Source organism: Candoia aspera, chromosome 8 (genome assembly GCF_035149785.1).
Source record: "Candoia aspera isolate rCanAsp1 chromosome 8, rCanAsp1.hap2, whole genome shotgun sequence".
In the NCBI taxonomy this organism is placed as follows: Eukaryota; Metazoa; Chordata; class Lepidosauria; order Squamata; family Boidae; genus Candoia; species Candoia aspera.
Genome location: NC_086160.1, coordinates 12,352,699 through 12,365,525, shown reverse-complemented (window position 1 = coordinate 12,365,525; position 12,827 = coordinate 12,352,699). Strand labels below are relative to the sequence as shown.

The window sequence follows — 12,827 nt, the reverse complement described above, 5'->3', positions numbered from 1 at the left end:
ACAGAGGAAAAAAAGCAGGACAGTTGTAATTTATATTTTACATCATTTAAGTATGGTATATAGCATTAATAAGTGAATTTCAGCTGTGGATTACAGCAATCAACAATCCATTAAAAACCAGAATACATTTTCAAAAACTAAAAATATTTCTTAATAGTTTCTGGTTTATGACGCTAACATGTTAAAATTCAAAACCCAGTATCCCTTAAAAAACATGATAACAAAATGAAATGTTGGGAAAGGACACACATTTTAAAACGATTTTTAATAGCCATGAGCCACAAGAAACATGGTATAGATACAATGATGGAACACCTTAGGGTTTGAGATTTTACAAGGTAAAAATGAATTGATTTCCCGGAACCCTAGCCCCCTATTTTACAATGTATCATTGTTATTCAGTAGTTGGATGCTGCATTTTGTTGGTGCAACCATTTGGTGAGGGTATACATATGCAAAAATGAGACTGGGCTTCGTCAGGTACCTATCCCTGCATTAGATAAACTTTTTCTAACTTTGTGACCATCACTTGTGTTGGACCACAGCCCTCATCAAACTAGCTTGGGATAATTCCAGAAGAGATGTGAAATATGGAAAATAGGGATTCCTGCTGCTCTATTCCTTCTAAGAAGAAGTTTAAATCCTTAAATAATAAGATAATTTTTCTAATACAGAGTAAAAATTATATGTCATTTCCAATATTTATTTCTGTAAATAAGACATACAGAAACAATGTTATATTCAGGAAAGGACAGAACCAAAATAGTTGTCAATAACAATCGTTTCTGTTCATAGAAAAGAAGAACTTCCTTTTTATTTAGAAAAGGAAAAATGAGGAGTAATTAACTAGGAAAAAATCAGCCCACAGAAGGAGGAATAAGAACTAATGATGCGATTATTCTAAAAAGGAAGTATATGAAATAGGACAACTCAGTAATTACGTTTGCTGCAATTGTAGAAAGTGTAATGCGCCTTCAGTTTAATTCAGATGAAATGATGCCACTCCTACATTTTGACTGGTTCCATATGAAATGACCTTGTCTCATATTTCCCAGATGGGCTGTTATCCTAATCTCAAAAAAAAAAAAAAAAAAAAGGGAATTCTGGATCTTCATTTATAAATAAGCTTCATAAGAGCATCGCCAGTGCGCTATTCACGAGGTTTTGTGGTGAATGAGATTGAGCCTTCATCTGCATATACAATACGTGGGTCCATGTTCATGAGATCAGGCCGTTAAAGAAAAGTCTTACGAAGCATGGAAGCTGGAAGCTTTCTCGATACCGAATGAAGAATTTTAGAAATAAAAGAATATTATCCCAGCACTGCATTAAGAATATAGAGTTAAAAATGCATGGATGTCACAAGCTTGCAGGCCATTTTTGTCTTTTTTTCCCCTACCTACACTATTTTTAGGGGACGCGGTGGCGCTGCGGGTTAAACCGCTGAGCTGCCGATCGGAAGGTCGGCGGTTCGAAACCGCGCGACGGGGTGAGCTCCCGTTGCTAGTCCCAGCTCCTGCACACCAAGCAGTTCAAAAACATGCAAATGTGAGTAGATTAATTGGTACCGCTTCGGCGGGAAGGTAACGGCGTTCCGTGAGTCATGCTGGCCACATGACCCGGAAGTGTCCCTAGGGACAACGCCGGCTCTAAGGCTTAGAAACGGAGATGAGCACCACCCCCTAGAGTCGGACACGACTGGACTTTACGTCAAGGGAAACCTTTACCTTTACCTTACACTATTTTTATGTCATCTGTATCTTCAAAGTCTGGAAGGTCCCAATCAAAGATGATTTAAAGCAACAAAACCCACTTAAACATAAAGGGCACAGATATGTGAAACGAATATCACTCCTACCACCTCTGTTGTGAGGTGCAACGTAACCACCACATGCTGACTGTCTGAGGTAGCGTGTGTGTATATGTGTGTAGTGTACACAACTATTTTTATTGGTAGCAATAATAGCAAGAGTATCGGAAGTAGCCAAATACTGGGGATGTGGAAAACTATTAGCAAGGCACAGAAGGTTGCCCATACCATTTCTTTTATAAATATTATTTCTGGATTGCATTGTTTTAACAACTGACTTTGTAGTTATTATTCTTACCACAAATCTGGAAGGCTGAGGGAATATACCAAAATGCCTTATTGGTATAAAATGGGAAGTCTTTCAGCAACAAATAACTGAGCCAAGATGATGAGAATTAACGGGACCAAGTCTTTAGAGAACATAATACAGTTATTGCTTCCAATATGTCTGGTATAAATGATGTTTAGGAAGAGGGAGGTGCTGGCCAGGCCCTTCTTTCTAATATTACAACTGTAAAAAGGGCAGGAGTGGTGTCTGTGGCTGAAGAACGCAAAATAAAGCTCTCAAATGCTGTTCAAGGCAAATCATTAGGAAAAGAAAAAGTTCTTCAAAAGCCCTGCTGAATACTAGTCTAGAGCTAAGGAGAACCACTAGAAAAAGTGTCATTCAAAAGGTCTAATGAGTACTATTCTTAAAACAGCAGCAAAAGTTTTATTTTAAATATTCTTTTGATTATGCCTAACACTGCCAATATTATCTTATATCTCATCTTATATTTATATAATAAATGTACATATCATATTATATACGTAACTATATGCAAGTGTTCTAGGCTGGGACTTTGTACTGGTCAGTGACCGTAATAAAATCAGTTGAGAACTGAGGCCGGGACTTGGTATTCTGAGGTCTGTACCTTTTAATCATGAACAGTATTTTGTGACCTGATGCACTGCTAATTCGAAACCAGGGACTGGCAATATTTTTCATGGTGGAGGCATCACACACAAACTGTGAAAAGAGAATTTTTAAAAGTGGAAATAACCTAAGTGATCTTGAAACCCACTTCCTGAATTATGAAAGGTGAAACTAAGGGGGTTGTGATTTTATTTTCAAAGCATAGCAATTAGCATTTCCAGAATGAATGTAGCACAGACATTATGCAACATATCTGCAGCACGATTTTTGCAGAACTTCAAATGCACAACTACTGTCTATTACATTATAATAAGTTCATTCGTTCATTCGGTCCCCGAAATGTTCAGCCGTCCACATGGCATAGTTTGTTTGCATCCATAGGTGGCGCTAGAAATATATAAAAGCCAACCCTGTGGAATATTCAGTACAGAGATAAAATGTTTGAACTCCCTTCAGGATGTCAACCAATAAATAGAAGAGCATCATTTCAAACTAAGTATTTTCAAAATTAAAAATGTAAGCTCAGAAGTTCCTAAGTATAACATTAATGATTAATCACAATATATGGAGTGTCTTTCATAAAACATCAAGTGAACCTATAACAGATTCGGCTTTGCTATTATTCAAGCTAAGGAAGATGAATGCAAAACAGAATTCATCCAAAATATCTGTAGAATGGTATGTTCTCATCTGACTTATGAGCCTACTTTGTCCACAGCGTGTAACTATCAAGGAGAGCATTTTCAGTAGGTGACGAATCAGGCGACAATGATCCATCCAATCCAGAACTATGTACACCAGTTTACAGGAAGTATTCAAAATGTAAAGCAGATGTTTTTCATGGCCCCGTTATCATGGGTGCTTTAATTAAAGACACCAGGAATAAATGCTAGAATTTAAAAAAATCTGTTTATATTTATTTATTTTATTTATTTATTACTCAAATTTAGCCACCACCCATCTCGCCCAGAAGAGGGACTCTGGGCAGTTTACAATAAAATCCCACATAAAACAGTTATGATAAAACACAACAAATAAATAAAATCCAAGAGAGATGTAAAATCCAGGCTGGTGGGAGGGACTCTAGGGTGCGAGCCACCGCCAAGAATGGTTATTTGCTTTCCTGCCCTAGGCGAGACGGCAGAACCAGGTCTTCAGGGCCTTCCGGAAGGTCAGGCGTGAAGGGGCCTGCCTCACCTCCGGGGGCAAGATGTTCCAAAGGGCGGGGGCCACTGCAGAGAAGGCCCGCCTCCTGGACCCCGCCAGATGAAATTCTGTTACAGACGGGGTCCGTAATGCATTTATTTATTTATTATTCACATTTCTATTACCGCCAGCCTTCCCCCAAAAGGGGGACTCTGGGGAGTTTACAATAAAATTTTCCTTAAAACCTCGACATCACAAAATCACCGAATCAACACCTACAATACTAAAATAATAAATAAATATAAATACGGAATCCAAGTGGGAAATTTCCATTCGGTAGGGAGAACTCTACGTCACCAGCCACCCCCAGGAAGAGCTGTTGCCCTTCCCACCCCAGGCGAGGCGGCAGAACCAGGTCTTCAGGGCCTTCCGGAAGGTCGGGAGTGAAGGGGCCTGCCTCACCTCCGGGGGCAAGATGTTCCAGAGGGCGGGGGCCACCGCAGAGAAGGCCTGCTTCCTGGACCGCGCCAGATGAAATATCCCACCCTGATATAAATAAGGAACTATATTTATCATAATAAACATCAATGCATGAAAACACAATCACCAGAGAAAACAACCACCCACAAGTTTAATTGCATTTGTTATAAAGGCCATTAATTACTTACGAAGAATAAATAAAAAATAAAACTTATCCAGGTGCCAAACACTGCTGAAGCTTGCACAACTTGTGCACATCTTATAGGAGGACATTCCAGACTATGGAATAAGGAAGTTCACCTGATACCTTCTCATGAATGGTAAGAAAAGCATCTTACTTCTTGATACATTTCCATTAACAGTTTGACAATGAAATTTATCTTCCACCAGATCTATGGGGGGTAGACAACCAAGCAGAGGTAGGACTTCATTAAGGTAATTGCTTCTTCAGAGCCCCTGTGTACCCCCTATGTACAAAGGATATCAAACCACAAAACCAGGGTGCACAATTCTGAGTAACTGAGGGTTGCACAGGCCATGGGCTGTACCTCTAAACAATAGGTAGGGTCGGGACAAAGAAGTGCAAAAACTAAACGGCATGACAGTTAGCAAGATTATATCATATATCTTTATTAATTTCTGCTTAATTATATTAGAATATTCATTTCAATGGCTTTCCCTAGAGGGTTCTAGAAAGATCAGGGTGCACTTTGGGAGTCACTGTGCATTCAGTTATGTCTCCTGCATTTAGACAAGCACATGTGTACTTACATGCAATGGTAGTGTTCTACATATACCCAGTTCTGATTGAAACAAACCACTCCTATCAAACCGTTTATGCTTTAGCTTGATAGAATAGACTCTTTAATGAATAGACTTTCAGCCCTAAGAGAAGGTTGAACTTTTGTACTTTTGCTGAACACTCTCAAGGTTTAGCTCCCTGCATTATGCAAGCATTACAGCAGTGACATTTATTTCAGTTTCAGTTTATTCTTTTTGTGATTCAGAACACTTGGCTGCCTTAGGGCTACCTCACATAAGCAAGAGGCTTTCAGGTGATCAATCACTAAAAATGTATTGAGAATTCCATGCTTGTAGCTGCTGCAAAAGACATGCACTGAGAGCATACTCATGGGATTCCTAGTCATCCATGTCTCTGTGCTAGCTGACTTCGTCTGCCTATAAGAGTTGGTGGTGGTGGATCTTCTGGACCTCATCAATAAAGAAGAAATTCAAGTATGGAAAATAATCTAGCGCTAACAGGTTTAGGAACAAAGTACTCAAGGGTGGCCTCAAGATGGAAGGGTGGCCTCAAGATGATGATGGGTGAGCATCTCCAATCTTTTCATTTGCTATTTCATTTTTATATACTTTAATTTTTTTTATATACTGTAACTCCTGGGACCTGTCTGCTTCAAATAAAATAATAAATACCGTAAGTGAAATAAATATATGAAAGGAGTCAAGAACTGGAAAAGGGAAGAAGAGACGCGTCCACTCTGCAATGCAGATCTCACCCAGGCCTTTGAAGTAGCAGAAAATGGAAAGATATACAACGGACAGATAACCTCAGCAAGACTTTGACCGTACCTACTCTCCAGATAGATACAACTCTTATAAATCCCATAATAGTGGCATCTACAGACAGAAATTGAAAGTCAACAGCTTATAAAACTTTCCTCTTCCCTGGTGGAGGATGTGATCCCCCTCCCCGGGCTGCTGCTGTTTGTTCAGCAGCTGCATGGTTTATGCAAGACGGGGTTGATATGAACTTAAAAAGCAAAAACCTAAGTACTTATGCTAAGTGGTTAAATATGGTTTTGCTTAAGTCTTGTATATACCATATATTCAAAGCTCTAACTCTGCTGGTAACTTAGAGCTGATATGGTAAAATACTTTAAAATTCATACTTGCTGATCACAAGCCAGCCACTGGTGCACTTAAGAGCTTTGCCAAATGTTAAGACAAAGACCGAGGCTTACATTTCTTCCCTTTTGAAAATGGTCTTTTCCTCAATGGATTTGATTTCTAATTAACCTTTTTTTGCAGTCCAGAGTTACCTTTTTCTTTCCAAAAGCAATTCGGCAACACTGTAGAAACTGCAACTGCCTCAAGGTAAAATAAGTATGCCAAGTAAAACAAAAACAAAAAACTCTGATACACTACGTTTTATAAATGGATAATTATAGATTGTATTAATAAGAAATCAAATAATTGACAAGGCTCCCTTAAGAAAAGAGTCCTGCCCCTCATGTTAAAAAACCCCCACACAGTTTTATTTTCCTGCCTCCTCCCTGCCTCTCCACCCTATGGATTTATGCCAAGGCAAGGCAACTTGTCCAAACAGGACACAGCTTTGATAAGATTTTGCTCACACCCTGTACTTCAGCAAGCTGAGTGAAGAAATTGGTTTTGTATGCAAATAAGGACAGGAAGAAAGGTAAAATCAAACAAAATCCTAAGGCATAGGTCTGATAGCAATGAGAGAACAAGTCAGTGAAGGAAAAGTTAAATCTGTGCTGAAAGTCCTTTCTGTGCTGAAGAGACAGAACCAGATTCAGCAAAAGCAAGAACAGATTTCATTTCATTTATTTATTTGTTTATTCATCATATTTATAGAGCCGCCTATCTCATAAAACATGTCTCTGGATGGCGTACAATAAAAAACTATAGGACAGTGATATAAAAACAATTAACAAGTAAAAAATATTAAAATTATGATTAAAAGTTGGGGAGAGGGCAATAGATATTAATAGCAATGAAGCCACCTCAGGAATTCACCGTTCCCTGGGGACCCCAGGCCTGACGACATAACCAAGTTTTGGGGGACTTACAAAAAATTAACAGGGATGGAGCCAACCTCACCTCGGGGGATGATGTTCCATCAGGTGGGCGCCATGGCAGAAAAGGCCTGTCTCCTGTGTCCCACCAAATGTAGTGTAGCTCTTTAGCAGACGATGCCTCTTCTGCCAGATCTGAGGGGATGTAATCAGGAAGAGGCGGTCCCTCAAATAACCCAGCCCCATGCCATGAAGGGCTTTAAAGGTCAAAATCAGCACCTTGAATTGGACCCGGAAGCAAACTGGTAACCATTGTAGCTTGCGGAGCAGAGGTATAATGCATGCTGTTCTAGGGGCACTTGTGCCACCACATTCTGCACCAGCTGAAGCTTCCAGATACTCTTCAAGGGCAGCCCCATGTAGAGTGCATTACAGTAGTCTATTGGGAGGTGACCAGGGCGTGAGCGACCACGAGCAGAACCTCCTGATCCATGAATGGGCGCAATTGGCACACAACATGAAGCTGTGCAAAAGCCCTCCTAGCCACGACTGCCACCTGCTTTCCGATCAGTAGTCACAAGTCTAGAAGAGCCCTCAGGTTGTGCACGGGGTCTTTTTGGGGCAGTGCTACCCCATCCAGCACCAAAGATGGCATAGTCCTAGAACTGGTAGGACCCAAAACCCAAAGCCACCCAGTCTTGCCAGGGTTCAGTTGAAGCCTGTTGTTTCCTATCCAGACTACAATCTTGATCACTCACTTATTTGCTTGCTCCTACAGGCCTAATATGTTTCAGCAAATACAATTTCCTTAATTCCCATTTCATATGAGGAAGGAAGGAAGAAGGAACATCTTCCAGTGGCATTGTGAAATTCACTTATTTATTGCTCTCAAATTCCTAAAACTAAGTTTTAGAGTTTTAAAACTCACAAGAGTGAGGCTGCAAATCAAAAGAAAACATTTCCTTTTCCTTCATCAGTCCAACAAATACTTTTAACAAAATAGTTTAACAAAGTACTCTTTAAGTGCTTTGGCACAAATATTTAAATATAACTTAAAATAGAGGCAAGAACACAGTTTTGTGCAACTTAGAGAAAATAGTTTTAAAAAGCACGCTACTGAAATGAGAACAAAATAACTTGCTCATGGCCAACGTGTTACTGCATATATCAAAACTATGCCTTTTCTAAAAGACTAAGAAAATTCGATTGTTCCCCCCACAAAAAAGTCCAATTATATTTAGAGGGAGGGAGGGGGAGAGGGGGAGAGAGAGTTAGTGAAAAAACATAGTAGAAGAATGATTTAAGTGAATGAATTCAACACACTTTCAGATAAAGGTTTGATTGCCAACCACAGTTTCTTTTACAGTATTTATGAAGGATACAGCTGTTGTTATCTTGAAGTTGTACCCTTCTTTATTTTCCTACAATTTATTCTGTTTTTGCTTTGTTTTAAGGGAAAAAAAATCAGGAGAAAAAGAGTGACTAGCTGAAAAATGCATTTTCATTGGTAGCTCATATTAACTGAGGGAATAAGTCTGGTTTCCCTTCAACCTTTTTAGGGACTGAATCCCAACTTGGGATCCTGAAACGCAGCGCCTGAAGATTCAAAGACAGATGATGGCTTCTTTCAAACTCTGTGATTCTATGCCGGATCTATTGTGAACAGAATGTGGAGATATTTTAAGTCTCACTGAGCTCAGACAAACTAACTTGCTGAGTAAACTTTTTGAGATTCTACAAGTGTTAAACATATCAGAATTACTGCAACATGAATTGTGTAAAAAAATCACAGATTGACCTTCTTTAACAATTACTACCCTGAAAAAGCAATATAAACTAACATTAAAACAGAGTTAGTCCATCCACTAAGTTATTTATACCATTCACATTTTATTTCTTAAGAATGAAAACATTCTTTAACGTGAAAGATTACATAGTTAGGATTTGAGTCAAAATTCCTCAGCAGATCTTGAATAAAACTGAACAGATGAAACAAAGGAAGTATTTGTCTGATTTGTCCTCGGTGCACGCTATGATTCCATTGTGTCTGTGATCTAGCTGAATCCTTCACATTTTTATCGTTAGTTTTGTGAGAACAAAAAAGGATCTATTAGCACAAAGAAGTTGATGAAAAGAAAAACAATACAATGCAATCAACATTTGTATGTCATTTCAGTCAGTTTCTGTCATTTTGACATCAAATGCAAACTTATACAAACCATATAATTTCTGATTTAACAGACATTGGGAGTTGATGATTTTTTTCTCCAGATGGTCAGTTAAACTGAGTTTTACTTAAAATGTATTTGTACTTTACTGAAATGTCAAAATATATTATTTTTATACTCCATGAAAAGAAAAGAAAAAGGTATCTGTGAATAAATAACAAACAACCAATGATTAATATTAATATTATATAAATTATAATTTAGAATTATAAATTATATAAATAAAAATATTATATACATTTTATTGATGAACTGCAGGGCCTAGAAGATAGCACAAAAGAGTTGTGCTATATTCTAAGGAAAAAAATAGCCAAGATACTTCTGGTTCTACTAAACAATAAGAAATGTTTGTTGAAGACAGGACAAGGTTGCTATCTGCTTAATGTTACTAGTTTAAACCTGAGACAGGTTAGCGGATTATAAATATGATGTTCCTACTGATATACCTAGCAGTAGTTGGGAGAAGTTTGCAACATTGTTCAGGAGGCGGCAAACAAAATACATCCCAAAGAAAGAGAAAACCAAGAAGGCAAAATGGCTGTCTGCTGAGACACTAGAAGTAGCCCAAGAAAGAAGGAAAGCAAAAGGCAACAGCGATAGGGGGAGATATGCCCAATTAAATGCAAAATTCCAGAGGTTAGCCAGAAGAGATAAGGAATTATTTTTAAACAAGCAATGCGCGGAAGTGGAAGAAGACAATAGAATAGGAAGGAAAAGAGACCTCTTTCAGAAAATTAGAAACATCGGAGGTAAATTCCAGGCAAAAATGGGCATGATCAAAAACAAAGATGGCAAGGACCTAACAGAAGAAGAAGAGATCAAGAAAAGGTGGCAAGAATATACAGAAGACCTGTATAGGAAGGATAACAATATCAGGGATAGCTTTGATGGTGTGGTCAGGGAGCTAGAGCCAGACATCCTGAAGAGTGAGGTTGAGTGGGCCTTAAGAAGCATTGCTAATAACAAGGCAGCAGGAGACGACGGCATCCCAGCTGAACTGTTCAAAATCTTGCAAGATGATGCTGTCAAGGTAATGCATGCTATATGCCAGCAAATTTGGAAAACACAAGAATGGCCATCAGATTGGAAAAAATCAACTTATATCCCCATACCAAAAAAGGGGAACACTAAAGAATGTTCAAACTATTGAACAGTGGCACTCATTTCACATGCCAGTAAGGTAATGCTCAAGATCCTGCAAGGTAGACTTCAGCAATTCATGGAGCGAGAATTGCCAGATGCACAAGCTGGGTTTAGAAAAGGCAGAGGAACTAGGGACCAAATTGCCAATATCCGATGGATAATGGAAAAAGCCAGGGAGTTTCAGAAAAACATTTATTTCTGTTTTATTGACTATTCTAAAGCCTTTGACTGTGTGGACCATAACAAATTGTGGCAAGTTCTTAGTGGTATGGGGATACCAAGTCATCTTGTATGCCTCCTGAAGAATCTGTATAATGACCAAGTAGCAACAGTAAGAACAGACCATGGAACAACAGACTGGTATAAGATTGGGAAAGGAGTACGGCAGGGCTGTATACTCTCATCCTACCTATTCAACTTGTATGCAGACCACATCATGTGACATGCTGGGCTTGAGGAATCCAAGGCTGGAGTTAGAATCGCTGGAAGAAACATTAACACTCTCAGATATGCAGATGATACCACTCTGATGGCTGAAAGCGAAGAGGAACTGAGGAGCCTTATGATGAAGGTGAAAGAAGAAAGTGCAAAAGCTGGCTTGCAGCTAAACCTCAAAAAACCCCAAGATTATGGCAACCAGCTTGATTGATAACTGGCAAATAGAGGGAGAAAATGTAGAAGCAGTGAAAGACTTTGTATTTCTAGGTGCGAAGATTACTGCAGATGCTGACTGCAGTCAGGAAATCAGAAGATGCTTAATCCTTGGGAGAGTAGCAATGACAAATCTTGATAAAATAGTGAAGAGCAGAGACATCACACTGACAACAAAGGTCTGCATAGTTAAAGCAATGGTGTTCCCTGTAGTAACATATGGCTGCGAGAGCTGGACCATAAGGAAGGCTGAGAGAAGGAAGATAGATGCTTTTGAACTGTGGTGTTGGAGGAAAATTCTGAGAGTGCCTTGGACTGCAAGAAGATCAAACCAGTCCATACTCCAGGAAATAAAGCCAGACTGCTCACTTGTGGGAACGATATTAAAGGGAAAACTGAAATAGTTTGGCCACATAATGAGAAGACAGGACACCCTGGAGAAGGTGCTGATGCTAGGGAGAGTGGAAGGCAAAAGGAAGAGGGGCCGACCAAGTGCAAGATGGATGGATGATATTCTAGAGGTGACGGACCCGTCCCTGGGGGAGCTGGGGGTGTTGACGACCGACAGGAAGCTCTGGCGTGGGCTGGTCCATGAAGTCACGAAGAGTCGGAAGTGACTTAATGAATAAACAACAACAACAAGTTGGGGGAAAGTTTGTGTGGTCTTTCTTTAATGGAGATTGTACTATTACCAGAAATCTGATTTAGCAGTTTCCATGAAAAACCTTCACTCTTCTATGACTGGTATTACATAGTATTTTGTTTGGTATGTGCTTATATCTAAGTGGCCCTCTGATTACCTATTTGACTAGCTTGCCTGCATGTCTAATGGATCAAATTAATTTTCAGAGAGTTCTTGGTGAGATTCCCAAGACCCTGGTGAGTTGTTTTTCTGAAGTTTTCGTTGCCAACCTGAATGGTATGACAACATTGGCCTTGGATGGAATTGCATCTGAATGGCCTCTCCGTGCTCGAGGGGAACACCTTACTTTGGAGAGAAGGTGTGGAAATGATGTGATAGAAGAGTGGTGGAAGATGAAGAATGAAATCAGACTGAACACAGGTTAATAGCTTGGGCTCAATCCTACATAGTATCAGTAACAAAAGTGAAATGTCAGTATTTCTTCACTGTTTCTGAATCTGTGAATATGTGGTGGATTTTGGTGGTGCCCCTGGTTCTCAGGAAGGAGGGAGCACATTCCAAGGAGGTGGAGGAGATAAGCGGGGGCACAGTCTGGCAAGCAATGGTGGGAAAACAAAGAGGTTCAGGATAGCCCCGCCCTAGAGCCTCCCAGGTTATTTCCCCTTAGGTTAGGTAGAGTAGCTTTAGTCTGGCAAGATTCTGTCTATACAGTATGAGCAAATAAGGAAATGGAGTTTGAATGGACTGACTCTTTGTTGTTCTTGGGCTGCACCTGACAGAATTGGTGAATTAAGTCAACTGGACCCTGTTAGAGAAAAATAGGATGGAAGGCCATTTAGTGGGCCATAGTGAGGAGTTTTCAAGACCTCTACAGGATAAAATTGTTCAGAATTGCCTGGAATTGGATGCCAGTTGTGCAAATGCAATGGAAGTGACTGATGACTGAGCCTATATCCCAAACTCTGAACAAGGTTCTCTTTGAGGTTAGATCCCCCTGTGGTTTAGGTCTCTGCCCTTCCTGACTGGTGAA

General features: G+C 39.6%; 1 protein-coding gene across 2 annotated transcripts in view; it reads right to left on the bottom strand.

Annotated features, from left to right (window-relative positions):
• KLF3 (KLF transcription factor 3) overlaps window positions 1-12,827 on the bottom strand; it is a 174,395-nt gene that overhangs the window by 147,697 nt on the left and 13,871 nt on the right. The gene's annotated exons all lie outside the window — the stretch shown is intronic.